The sequence below is a fragment of the Bos indicus x Bos taurus genome, chromosome 13 (genome assembly GCF_003369695.1).
Source record: "Bos indicus x Bos taurus breed Angus x Brahman F1 hybrid chromosome 13, Bos_hybrid_MaternalHap_v2.0, whole genome shotgun sequence".
Taxonomy (NCBI): Eukaryota; Metazoa; Chordata; class Mammalia; order Artiodactyla; family Bovidae; genus Bos; species Bos indicus x Bos taurus.
This window is the reverse complement of record NC_040088.1, coordinates 41,462,674-41,475,361: the sequence shown is the minus strand read 5'-3', so window position 1 is coordinate 41,475,361 and position 12,688 is coordinate 41,462,674. Positions and strand designations below refer to the sequence as shown.

The 12,688-nt window shown below is 48.3% G+C and overlaps 1 pseudogene; it reads left to right on the top strand.

The window, feature by feature from the left end:
• The first annotated feature begins 5,083 nt into the window (after positions 1-5,083).
• Positions 5,084-5,815, top strand: LOC113902823 (annotated as a pseudogene).
• Positions 5,816-12,688: the final 6,873 nt, after the last annotated feature.

Here is a 12,688-nt window from a genome sequence, read left to right as displayed (position 1 = left end):
TTATCTTGGGCATGAAGCTCTTTTTTGTATAGTTCTTCTGTGTATTGTTGCCACCTCTTCTTAATATCTTCTGCTTCTCTTAGGTCCATACCATTTCTGTCCTTTATCAAGCCCATCTCTGCATGAAATGCTCCCTTGGTATCTCTAATTTTCTTGAAGAGATCTCTAGTCTTTCCCATTCTGTTATTTTCTTCTTTTTCTTTGCACTGATTGCTGAGGAAGGCTTTCTTATCTCTCCTTGCTATTCTTTGGAACTCTGCATTCAGATGCTTACATCTTTCCTTTTCTCTATTGCTTTTCGCTTCTCTTCTTTTCACAGCTATTTGTAAGGCCTCCTCAGACAGCCATTTTGCTTTTTTGCATTTCTTTTCCATGGGGATGGTCTTGATCCCTGTCTCCTATACAATGTCATGAACCTCCGTCCATAGTTCATCAGGCACTCTGTCTATCAGATCTAGTCCCTTAAATCTATTTCTCACTTCTACTGTATAAGCATAAGGGATTTGATTTCGGTCATACCTGAATGGTCTAGTGGTTTTCCCCACTTTCTTCAATTTAAGTCTGAATTTGGCAATAAGGAGTTCATGATCTGAGCCACAGAAAAACATCTATTTCTGCTTTATTGAATATGCCAAAGCCTTTGACTATGTGGATCACAATAAACTGTGGAAAATTCTGAAAGAGATGGGAATACCAGACCACCTGACCTGCCTCTTGAGAAACCTACATGCAGGTCAGGAAGTAACAGTTAAAACTGGACATGGAACAACAGACTGGTTCCAAATAGGAAAAGGAGTACGTCAAGGCTATATATTGTCACCCGGCTTATTTAACTTATATGCAGAGTACATCATGAGAAACGCTGGGCTGGAAGAAGCACAAGCTGGAATCAAGATTGCTGAGAGAAATATCAATAACCTCAGATATGCAGATGACACCACCCATATGGCAGAAAGTGAAGAGGAACTAAAAAGCCTCTTGATGAAAGTGAAAGAGGAGAGTGAAAAAGTTGGCTTAAAGCTCAACATTCAGAAAACGAAGATCATGGCATCCAGTCCCATCACTTCATGGCAGATAGATGGGAAAACAGTAGAAACAGTGTCAGACTTTATTTTGGGGGGCTCCAAAATCACTGCAGATGGTGATTGCAGCCATGAAATTAAAAGATGCTTACTCCTTGGAAGGAAAGTTATGACCAATGAAGATAGCATATTGAAAAGCAGAGACCTTTGCCAACAAATGTCTGTCTAGTCAAGGCTATGGTTTTTCCAGTGGTCATGTATGGATGTGAGAGTGGGAGTGTGAAGAAAGCTGAGCACCGAAGAATTGATGCTTTTGAACTGTGGTGTTGGAGAAGACTCTTGAGAGTCCTTTGGACTGCAAGGAGATCCAACCAGTCCATCCTAAATGAGATCAGTCCTGGGTGTTCATTGGAAGGACTGATGCTGAAGCTGAAACTCCAATACTTTGGCCTCTTCATGTGAAGAGTTAACTCATTGGAGAAGACCCTGATGCTGGGAGGGATTTGGGGCAGGAGGAGAAGGGGACGACAGAGGATGAGATGGCTGGATGGCATCACTGACTCGATGAACATAAGTTTGAGTGAACTCTGGGAGTTGGTGATGGACAGGGAGGCCTGGCGTGCTGCAATTCATGGGGTCACAAAGAGTCGGACACAACTGAGCGACTGAACTAACTAACTGGTGTATGTTTTATCATCACCTTTCATTTCCCCAAAGAGTACTGAATCACATCTCATTTCCATATGAAATGATGAATCACAGCATCCACACCCTACCTGTCTCCAGCACAGCCTGGGACATTCATTGCAGGAAACATCCCCGGTAATTTCCTCTGAGTGTCCTGGTTTCTCTTATCTCACTTCTCTAGTGCTCTTTGGAAGATCACGGCTAGAAAGTGGTTTGGTCCCTAGACCTGGGAACAGTAACAGTGCCCTTGGGCCTCTCCTGTAATGTTTGATGTCTCCCAAAGTAGGGGTCCCACTGCCAGTCGGTGCAAAGAGACCACAGCAAAGCCTCATCCCAACTTCCAGATGTTGACTGCTTTATCCAAAGGAGAACCATGGGCTCCAAGTTGGGTCCAGCTCTTCAGTTCAGTTTAGTTCAGTCACTCAGCTGTATCCAACCCTTTGTGACCCTATGGATTGTAGCACACCAGGCTCCCCTGTCCATCACCAACTCCTAAAGCTTGCTCAAATGCATGTCCATCAAATTGGTGATGCCATCCAACCATCTCATCCTCTTTCACCCCCCCTCATCCTGCCTTCAATCTTTTCCAGCATCAGGATCTTTTCAAATGAGTCAGTTCTTCGCATCCAAAGTATTGGAGTTTCAGCTTCACATCAGTCCTTCCAATGAGTATTCAGGACTGATTTCCTTTAGGATGGACTGGTTGGATCTCCTTGTAGTCCAAGAGACTCTCAAGAGTCTTCTCCAACACCACAGTTCAAAAACGTCAGTTCTTTGGCACTCATCTTTCTTTATAGTCCAACTCTCACATCCACACATGACTACTGGAAAAACCATAGCTTTGACTACGGTTGGTCATATTTTGACTATCATGGACCTTTGTTGGCAAAGTAATATCTCTGCTTTTTAATATGCTGTTTAGGTTGGTCATAGCTTTTCTTCCAAGGAGCAAGTGCCTTTTAATTTCATGGCTGCAGTCACCATCTTCAGTGATTTTGGAACCTAAGAAAATAAAGTCTCTCACTCTTTACCTTGTTTCCCCATCTATTTGCCATGAAGTGATGGGACCAGATGCCATGATATTAGTTTTCTGAATGCTGAGTTTTAAGCCAACTTTTTCACTTTCCTCTTTCACTTTCATCAAGAAGCTCTTCATTTCCTCTTCACTTTCTGCCATAAGGGTGGTGTCATCTGCATATCGTGTCTGAGGTTATTGATATTTCTCCCAGCAATCTTGATTCCAGCTTGTGCTTCTTCCAGCCCGGCATTTTGGCAATGATATATTCGGCATAGAAGTTAAATAAGCAGGGTGACAATATACAGCCTGGACATACTCCTTTCCCAATTTGGAACCAGTCTGTTATTCCATGTCAGGTTCTAACTGTTACTTCTTGACCTGCATATGGATTTCTCAGGAGGCAGGTCAGGTAGTGTGGTATTCCCATCTCTAGAAGTCCAGCTCTTAGACAATTTTTATTAGCCCCATCGTGTCAATAAAAGTGTGAATTCATTATCAATATTTAGGAAGTGTAAGATTTTATGTGAAGATTTGGATTTCTGGCTTCTATTGAAAAATAGCCTCTGGTGATGCTGACCCTGCCCTGACATGGAAATCAATGGCCCTGCCAGTGCCACTGGGGGCTGCCCGGCTGGCTCCTATATCACCGGGGAACCTAGTGTCACTGATTATCCACACAGTGGCCCACCTGCTTTCATCTAAAACCATGATAGTAGTTCAGCCAAAAGTTACCTGGGGTCTATCAAGATTCTGTGTGCATTTCTCTCTGTATGAAGTGAGCTGTGGGGAAGATGCTCTCTCTCCTTCCAAAGACAAGTTCGCCTGTGTACCTGTCAGCAATAAGCTTCAAGAGATATCAGAAACTCCTCGATCCAGGTCTAAGCCAATGATGGTAAGTCCACCCCCTGGCCAGCACCTGGACCAGAGCAGACATGTGACATAGCCCATCCGCGTGGGTTAAGGCAGAATGCTGGATGCTTCAGGAAACTTCTCCTCCCCCTTAAGCAGAGACATGAGAAATAGACACCCCATGCTTGGTATGGTCTTCCAGATGCTGGTTTGCAAAGTTGATAGAGTCTGGATGAGCGGACACACTCAGAGGAGCAGAGCATGAAGATGGAAGGAGGCTGACCCTAAAGTCACCCTGCCAAGGCTTCTTATTTGACATTATTAGCATTTTTATCACAGGATGGATGATTTACATTATTGTTCCAGTTTCAAGTGTACAATACAGTGATTTAAGATTTTTATAGATTATACTTCAAGTTACTATAAAATATCGGCTATATTATACAGCACAGGGAATTATTAGCATTTTTGTTTGAGCAATTTATTTATTGGCTATTACTTGCAGCCAGTGGCATTCTTTCCAGACTTTGGGCTCTAAAGATTTTACTCTGTGAGACAAGACCTGACCCAGGGGCCTCAGAAGTCCTCCCAGGTCTGCAGGCCTTTGGTCTGTTTGCAGAACCACATTTCCACACAACAGTTCTAGGGGTCTGGGACTTCCCTGGTGGTTAAGATCTCACTTTCCAATGCAGGGGGTGTGGGTTCGATCCCTTGTTGGGAAACTAAGATCCCATGTGCCTCATGACCAGAAATAGATAAATAAATAAAACAGAAGCAATACTGGGACAAATTCAATAAATTCTTTTTTTAATGGTCCATATCAAATAAATCTTAAAAAAGAATTCTAGGGGCAACCACAGCCTCTCCCCGCCACCCCCCCCCACCCCCCCACCCCCCACTCCATATTGGAAGAGAGAAAAGGCTTCAGGTTGGGCTCTTTCTGGGGAAAGAGTTGACCTCCTTGCCTGGTGCTGACGGGGAGGGAGGCGAGGAGGGGGGCCCCCTGCAGAGCCTAGGACAGCAACAACAAAACTCTGGGGAGACTGGCCTTTCCTTGTCCAAACCCCAGCAGCCTGCCGGTACCTCAGGCACAGCAGGTGCCTTGAGGGAGCAAAGGGGAGACACACCCGAGCCAGCTTGTCCCACAAGCCTCACTCTTCTCTTCCCATGGGAACCTCGTGGGCAGCAGGAAGGAGGAGGAGACTCCGGGCGCTCTGGGCCCCAACACACAGAGCCCTATCTACACCCACATGGGGAGCAGCCGCTTCGTTGCCTGCTTGGGATCACACGTGACAACCTCACAGCATCCAGAATGGAGGTGGTTCCACTGGTTTCCTAGAACAGGCTGCAGCTTGAGCCCAGGGGCTGCCAGCATTTCACCTAAGTGATTCAGCAAGTGTGCTTTTAAGCCAGGTGTTTTAAAGGCAGAGTGATTCTGTTGTGTTGATAATTCATCTCTGACCTTTTTTCTCTTAGCACTGGGCGCTGACCAGTTGCATGCCTCTTTTTCTTTGCTGCCTCCCAGTTCTAGATTAGCCATCGCCATGGGTTTTGGAGACTTGAAGAGCCCCGCTGGCCTCCAGGTGCTCAACAACTACTTGGCAGACAAGAGTTACATAGAGGGGTATGTGCCATCACAAGCAGATGTGGCAGTATTTGAAGCCGTCTCCGGCCCACCACCTGCCGACTTGTGTCATGCCCTCCGTTGGTATAACCACATCAAATCTTATGAGAAGGAAAAGGCCAGGCTGCCGGGAGTGAAGAAAGCTTTGGCCAAGTATGGCCCTGCTAATGTGGAGGACACCACAGAAAGTGGAGCTACAGATAGTAAAGATGATGATGACATTGATCTCTTTGGATCTGATGATGAGGAAGAAAGTGAAGAAGCCAAGAGGCTAAGAGAAGAATGCCTTGCTCAGTATGAGTCAAAGAAAGCCGAAAAAACCAGCACTTGTCGCCAATCTTCCATCTTATTAGACGTGAAACCTTAGGATGATGAGACCGATACGGCAAAACTAGAGGAGCACGTCAGAAGCATTCAAGCAGACGGCTTGGCCTGGGGCTCTTCTGAATTAGTTTCAGTTGGGTATGGCATTAAAAAACTTCAAATACAGTGTGTAGTTGGAGACGACAAAGTTGGGACAGACATGCTGGAGGAGCAGATCACTGCTTTCGATGAGTATGTATAGTCTATGGATGTGGCTGCATTCAACAAGATCTAAAATCCATCATGGATCAGTGCCCTTAAGTAAAAGTTTGAAAGACAAATAATAATAATAATAATTCATCTCTGAGCCCCCCACCAAATTTTAAAAATGAAATGAAAGTCACTTAGTTGTGTCTGACTCTTTGTGACCCCGTGGACTATACAGTCCATGGAATTCTCCAGGCCAGAATCCTAGAGTGGGTAGTCTTTCCCTTCTCCAGGGGATCTTCCCATCCCAGGGATCAAACCCAGGTCTCCCGGTTTATGGGCAGATTCTTTACCAGCTGAGCCACCAGGGAAGCTCAAGCTCGAACTGGAGTCTCCTGCACTGTAGGTGGTTTCTTTACCAACTGAGTTATCAGGGAAGCCACCAAATTTAAAATGGTGACCAATTTTTAGGAATTAGATTGTCACACTGCAAAAGCAGCTGGTTCCACAAAATTCAGTAAAACAAATGTATTTTGATTTAACTCAGAGTTTCTAGTTATGAGTGTTGGGGTGCAGAAATATAGGTATTTCCTTCACTAGGAAACTGCATACTCGAGGTGTCAGTATAGCTTCATAGAGGACATGCAGATTTTCCCATATAGAGGTTTACTGTTGGGTTCTCCTCCCTGATCCTCAAAGACACAGTGGGTAGCAGACTTCATTCAGTTCAATACATCCTCAGGTCTAGGAGTCTGAATCAGCCCAGTCACAGGCACCCAGGGCACTCCACACCCCCAAAGACCTGCAGGGCAACTCCTGCCCCCACCCTAGATGATCTTGCTGGTCTTCCTGCCACTGACAGGCTGAGATGAGTAAGAGCAACCCTCTCGGAACCAGGCTGTCTTGCCCAAGTTCACACGTGGAGTGGTGATAGAGCAGGCAGAGTGATGGAGGAGACAGGGTGATGGAGGAGGCAGGAGTGATGGAGGAGATGGGAGTGAGGGAGGAGATGGGAGTGATGGAGGAGACGGGGTGATGGAGGAGACAGGGTGATGGAGGAGGCAGGAGTGAAGAGGAGACGGGAGTGAGGGAGGAGATGGGAGTGATGGAGGAGACGGGGTGATGGAGGAGACAGGGTGATGGAGGAGGCAGGAGTGATGGAGGAGACAGAAATGAGGAGGAGACAGGAGTGAGGGAGGAGATGGGAGTGAGGGAGGAGATGGGAGTGATGGAGGAGATTAGAGTGATGGAGGAGATGGGAGTGATGGAGGAGACGGGGTGATGGAGGAGGTAGGAGTGATGGAGGAGACAGAAGTGAGGAGGAGACAGGAGTGATGGAGGAGATGGGAGTGATGGAGGAGACGGGAGTGATGGAGGAGACAGGGGTGGTGGAGGAGGTAAGGGTGAAGAAGGAGGATTTCCACCTAGACTTGGGAGTGGGGTGAGTAGGAACAATGGGTGACACTGTTATCTATTTCAACCAGTTGAACCACAAACCAGTGGAGACCATCAGGAAAAGGCAGCCACACCAGAGTCCTTTGCTTTCTCTGGGCCGCATTCCTCTGAGACACAACACACTAATTCTGTGTTCACATGATAACCTACACACACATGTGGCAGACTGATTCCTAGTGGCCCCAAACTACTAACAACCCAAATATCCTTCAATAAATGAATGGGTAAATGAACTGTGGTCTTACAATATCTTGAATAATACTTTGTAGTAACAGGGTAAAAACTACTGACACACACACATTAATCCCCAGAGACTGAAAAAAGCCAGTCCCAACGGTGGCATGCTGTGAGGTTCCACACGTAGATAACCTTGAAATGACAAAAAGGTGGGCAGTGAGGAATAGATTGCTGGCTTCAGAGGTCGAAAAGGGGAGGGACTGTGAAAAGACAGCAGGAGGTGTCCTTGTGATGCTGGAAAGACTCAGGTGCTGACTGCCTGAGAGTCAGAATCCTCCTGTGACTTGTCCTCTCATTCAGCAGGATGCAGCCATGGGGGAAATGACCCAGATGAGGACTCTAGGAGTCTTTCTGTATTGTTTCTTATAAACTGCATGTTAATCCATAAGGATCTCGAAATTAAAGGTGTAATTAAAAGAAAGGAGAGTGTCTTGGTCACGAGTTTTTCTACACCTCCAAGAGGACTGGACCAAAGGAGCTCCATCTCCCACTAGCCTCAGGGAAGTCAAACCCACCCACGCAGGTCCTCTGGCTTATGCCCTGGGTCGTAGGAGCCAAGGCTACATTTGTGCCCTGGCTCCAAGGCTGCAACCTTCAGAAGGACCAGGGATAAGGCCGTGGGGAAGTGTAGACCAGCCCTGTGTAGGGGCGGGCAGGGAACCATCATATGGGGTTGTGTAACCACTATAGGGACCAGAGAGCAGCAGGGCCTCCATCAAAGATGTCCACTTGTCAGTACCAACACCGCTCCCCAGAGACTTTGTCTCCGAAAGGTTCCATCCAAGTGGTAACCCTCTACAGGGACAAAATAGCTCACTGTCTTCTAATATCCAGGGGCCCCAGCATTTTCTATAAAGGGCTGGATAGTAGATGTTTTCAGCCTTCTGAGCCATACAGACCACGTTGCAGCTACTTTATCTCTAGCTTGAAGCAGCCACAGATGTTAAGTAAACAATAAAGCATGGCCGTGTCCAATAGAACTTTATCTACAAAAGCAGGCCTCAGGCAGAATTTGGCCCACAGACTGTGGTTTGCACAACCCCACTTATATTTACATGAGACCTTTGCAGCTTACCCAGCCCGTCGGCTGCAGCCACTACCGCTGGGCCATGGGTCACTTTTAGCCGGCTCAGAGGTGGACCCCAAACCCGGGACAGCTGGGGCACAGGAGAGGACCTGGGATCGGGTGAAGGGAAGTTGAAGGCCCACTTAGATACCCCACATTGTCAGAACTTGAGAGCCAGTGGGACAAAGCCAGGAATGAGGTGGGGTGTTTCATCCATCAGCAAACAGTGGTAAAGGGCTTGTCTCCCTCTCCATCATGTCAGCTAAGGGTGAGGGTATTCTGCCAGGTTCTGACCTGTGCTGATGCTGGGGATCATGGATGGAGGCAAAAAATTCTTCCCTGGGGCAAGAGTCCAGATCTTCTCCCAGTGTGGGACCCACTTCCTGGCTGTGTAAGCTCAGAGCGCTCACTCCCCAGGCAGCACAGCTGGAAACAGGGGGCTTCTCCCTGGAGTCATAGTTCCTTCACGCCTCGAAGAGCTTCCCTCCCAATTCAGCAGGCTGCTCTCTCTACCCAAGGAGATTGGGTCAAGGTGGCCACGTGTGGAGTCTCCCCTTAGGGAAAACTCCAAGCATTATTTTCATGCCCTACTTCTCCCAGAACTTTTGTCCAGCTTGGGCTTCTGTCTGGACTGAGGTCCCTGGAGAAGAAACAGAAGGACTTCTAAACCGTCTTGGGCACTGAGGTCCTTAGCTAAGGCAGACAAAGACCTCGGGAAATGACTCAAACTCCAGGAAGGAAGTTTAAAAAATAAAGAGGGAGCTCATTTAAAGCAAGAACAACAAAAAGAAAGAAAGGCAAGCTAACATAACAAGGAAGGCACATGACATCAGCACCATTTTCCTAGCAGTGATGCCAGCCCCCAACCTAAGTTGCTGGGTGAACTTGGCCATGGGAGGTGGGGGATGGAGTGGCCGAAGGTCCTTTCTGGGAATGTAGGAGAGGTGACTCCCTTGGTGCACTGTTATCTTTGTCAACTGAAAAAAAATTTAAAAATGAACCACCTAAAAGCTGAGAATTGAATTCTATTTAGGGCCAAAACTGAAGACTTATGCTCCTATGACAGCATCTCAGGTCACTCTGAGGGCCTGCTCTGAAGAAGTAAGGGAGGAGCCAGGTTATACAAGCATTTTTGCAACAAAAACTAGATAGTTGGACTATCAAAAGATTACTTTTGAAATCCAGATACTTCAATTTAATGAATTGAGTACTTCTCTGTGTATGGGACAAAGGAGCCTGGCAGGGGTCTCAAGAGTGGGACACAACTTAGTGACTAAACCACCGTCACCACTGTGTATGGGAAGATGCAAGAGTCTGGGCTCAATATGGACACCAGCTTCCTGGAGCCAGCATCCCAGCACCTCAGCTACCCGGAGCCAGCACCCCAGCACCTCAGCTACCCGGAGCCAGCATCCCAGCACCTCAGCTACCTGGACCTGGTGTCCCAGCACCTCAGCTACCTGGACCTGGTGTCTCAGCGCCTCGGCTACCTGGAGCGGACATCCCAGCGCCTCGGCTACCTGGAGCAGGCGTCCCAGTGCCTCGGCTACCTGGAGCCGGTGTCCTGCACTTCTCCCTTCTTCATCCCCTTGCAGTGCACAGTTGGGGCAGCTGCAGTGGCTGATGGCTCAAAGGCCACAACGTCTTTATTTACTGACAGGGCAGGTGACCTACTTGGTCCATGTCTCTTACTTGGGGTTGAAGCATCACTTACCCAGAGGGAGGGGCACATAGTGTAACTGAAATTGTAATTTTCATCAGCTGAGCCCATGAAACTAGCTCTCAGCTTGAGCAATAGGACATCCCCTGGAGGCTGTGGCATGGTGGCCCCCAACTCGGACAGTGTGGATGGTGACTGGGGGACTGTGATAAGGTCTGTGGAGGCACCCAGGAGAGTTACCACCCTGCCCTGTGTCTGTGGGGCCCAGGTGTTGGACGTGGGTGAGTCACCTACGTGTCGACACTGTGTCCCACTCCTTGAAGATAGCACTGCTCTTAAATCCATTCATTCTATTGAGGAGATTTGGTTGTTTGGGGATTTTTTTGTGTGCGATCAGGGAGGGATGCATGGTTCTAGAGGCACCTTAACCACTGTGCCTCTTTAACAAGGGTGAGTCCCCAAGGGGGGCTGTGGCATCACCAGCTCCCAGATGCCCTGTCCCTTCCTTCTCTAGGAGGGGCGGGGGGGAAGTCTGGGGGAAGCCCAGACTTCCTCATCTTGTACTGGGCCAGCCCCGCATCCACTGACCTCTTATACCCCACAGAAGTCCTCCTTGTGCCCCTGCCTCTGTCCCAATTGCTGCAGCCTGACACCTCACTACACCCTGACACCTCACTACACCACGGGGCCTTGAGTTGAAATAGACAACATTGCCCTCCAGGAGCTCACAGACAGGTTAAGAAAATCAAAACAGAGTTTGAGAGATACAATTGGAGAAAAGGTGGCTAGAGTCTGGGGGAGGATGGGAAGGAGGTACATCAGGGAAATCCCAGAGTCTCAGACCTGAGCCAGGTTTCAAGGGATCACGCGGATGCTGACCAGGACACACCTGCCTCACTCAGGACCAGAAACAGCACAGAATTCTGGGTTCAGAATCAGGTCCAACCTTTGGAATAAAAAGGGGGTCGAGACGGTAGACTCAACCATGCTCCTTCCACTCTAAGGCAAGCCTGCCTTTGGGCTGCTGATGCAGGGTGAGAGGTGCAGGCGAGGAGCAGAGTTGAGCCATGGCACCTGGGACCTCAGTCCTGACAGGTGTGCTGCAGCCTGACGTCCAGGGGCTGCGCGTGGCCTCTGCCTCAAGACGCCACCAACATGTCCTGCGTGTCCATCACGAGCCCTCTCACTGGCTGGGTGGCTTTTCCTGCCATCTCTTCTCCTTTCTGGAAGGTGTTCACCCACCTGTGGCACAAGAAGACTAAATAATCTCACCCCCAAGGACACCCATGCAAATGGTCCCCAGGCCCAGGTCCACGTCAATTTCCTGTGTGCTCACCTGGGGGAGCTCAGAGGACAGAGCCCTGCAGACACAAATCTGGAGGGCCTTTTCTGTGACGGTTTCTGTGTGATATGAGGGCCCCTCCCCGCTGGTCCTGTAGGGCCTCCTTCCCCCCACAGCTTGGAGTCAATCTGTGGAGGATGCTAGTGCCCACGTGATTCCCAAGTAGGATCCCACAGCTCCCACAGAGGTGCTTCTGTTTGTGGATGGATACCAAATTCAGTTGTTCAAAATGGGAGACCAAAAGGAGGGATATTTTTATGTGGCCATGATGCTGACGTCACTCTCTCTGTAGTTCAGTCTTTAAGTAATTGTCTCTTCTCTAAAGCAGAGGGAGGCTTAGAGCTGTAGAAAACTGATGTAGGTAGGGAGAGAAGCTGGAATGAGGCTCCAGCCACCTCAACTTTTGAGAGGATCAATAATAGCACATCTGGTGAGGGACAGGGAGGCCTGACATGCTGCAGCCCACGGTATCTCAGAGTTGGACACGACTTGGCAACTGAACCATAACAACAAAACCTATTCTTTGGGCTTCCCAGTGGCGACAGTGGTAAAGAACCTGCCTGCCAAGGCAGAAGAAGTAAGAGATTTAAGTTCGATCCCTGGGTCCGAAAGATCCCCTGAAGGAGGAAATGGCAACCCACTCCACTATTCTTGCTTGGAGAATTCCCACGGACAGAGGAGCCTGGCAGACTTCAGTCCATGGCATTGAAAAGAGTTGGACATGACTGAAGCAACCTAGCATGCATGCATTCTGAAAAACTACCAAGTTTTAAAAATCGGATATAAACATACGCATGTGATTTGAAATTCTAGAAAAATTTTAAAAGATACAAAGAAGCGAGCTCCTTTTCTCCTCCAGAGCTTGGTCTTGGTCTCTGAGGCCCTGGAGGGAGCAAATGTTCCCAGGACAACGGTTCTCTCTTCAAAGATAAACATCTCCATATATGTGCAGTCCTGTCCTGCCCTAGCTTTGTCACTTAGAAACATGTCTTGGAGTTGTCCCTTATCAGCCCCACAGCCTTGACCCTTCTTCCCAAGCGTCATCCATGATCTAGTCTAGCACATTCCTCCTCCAGACCCTGAGAACTGCCTGTTTATCTGGGTGGGGAGGAGGGTGTCTGTTTTCCTACGGAGAGTTTGCTGTTTTTCTTACTGAAACGTAATACAAGTTTACAAAGTCACCGTGTGTGTGTGTGTGTGTGTGTGTGTGTGTGTGTG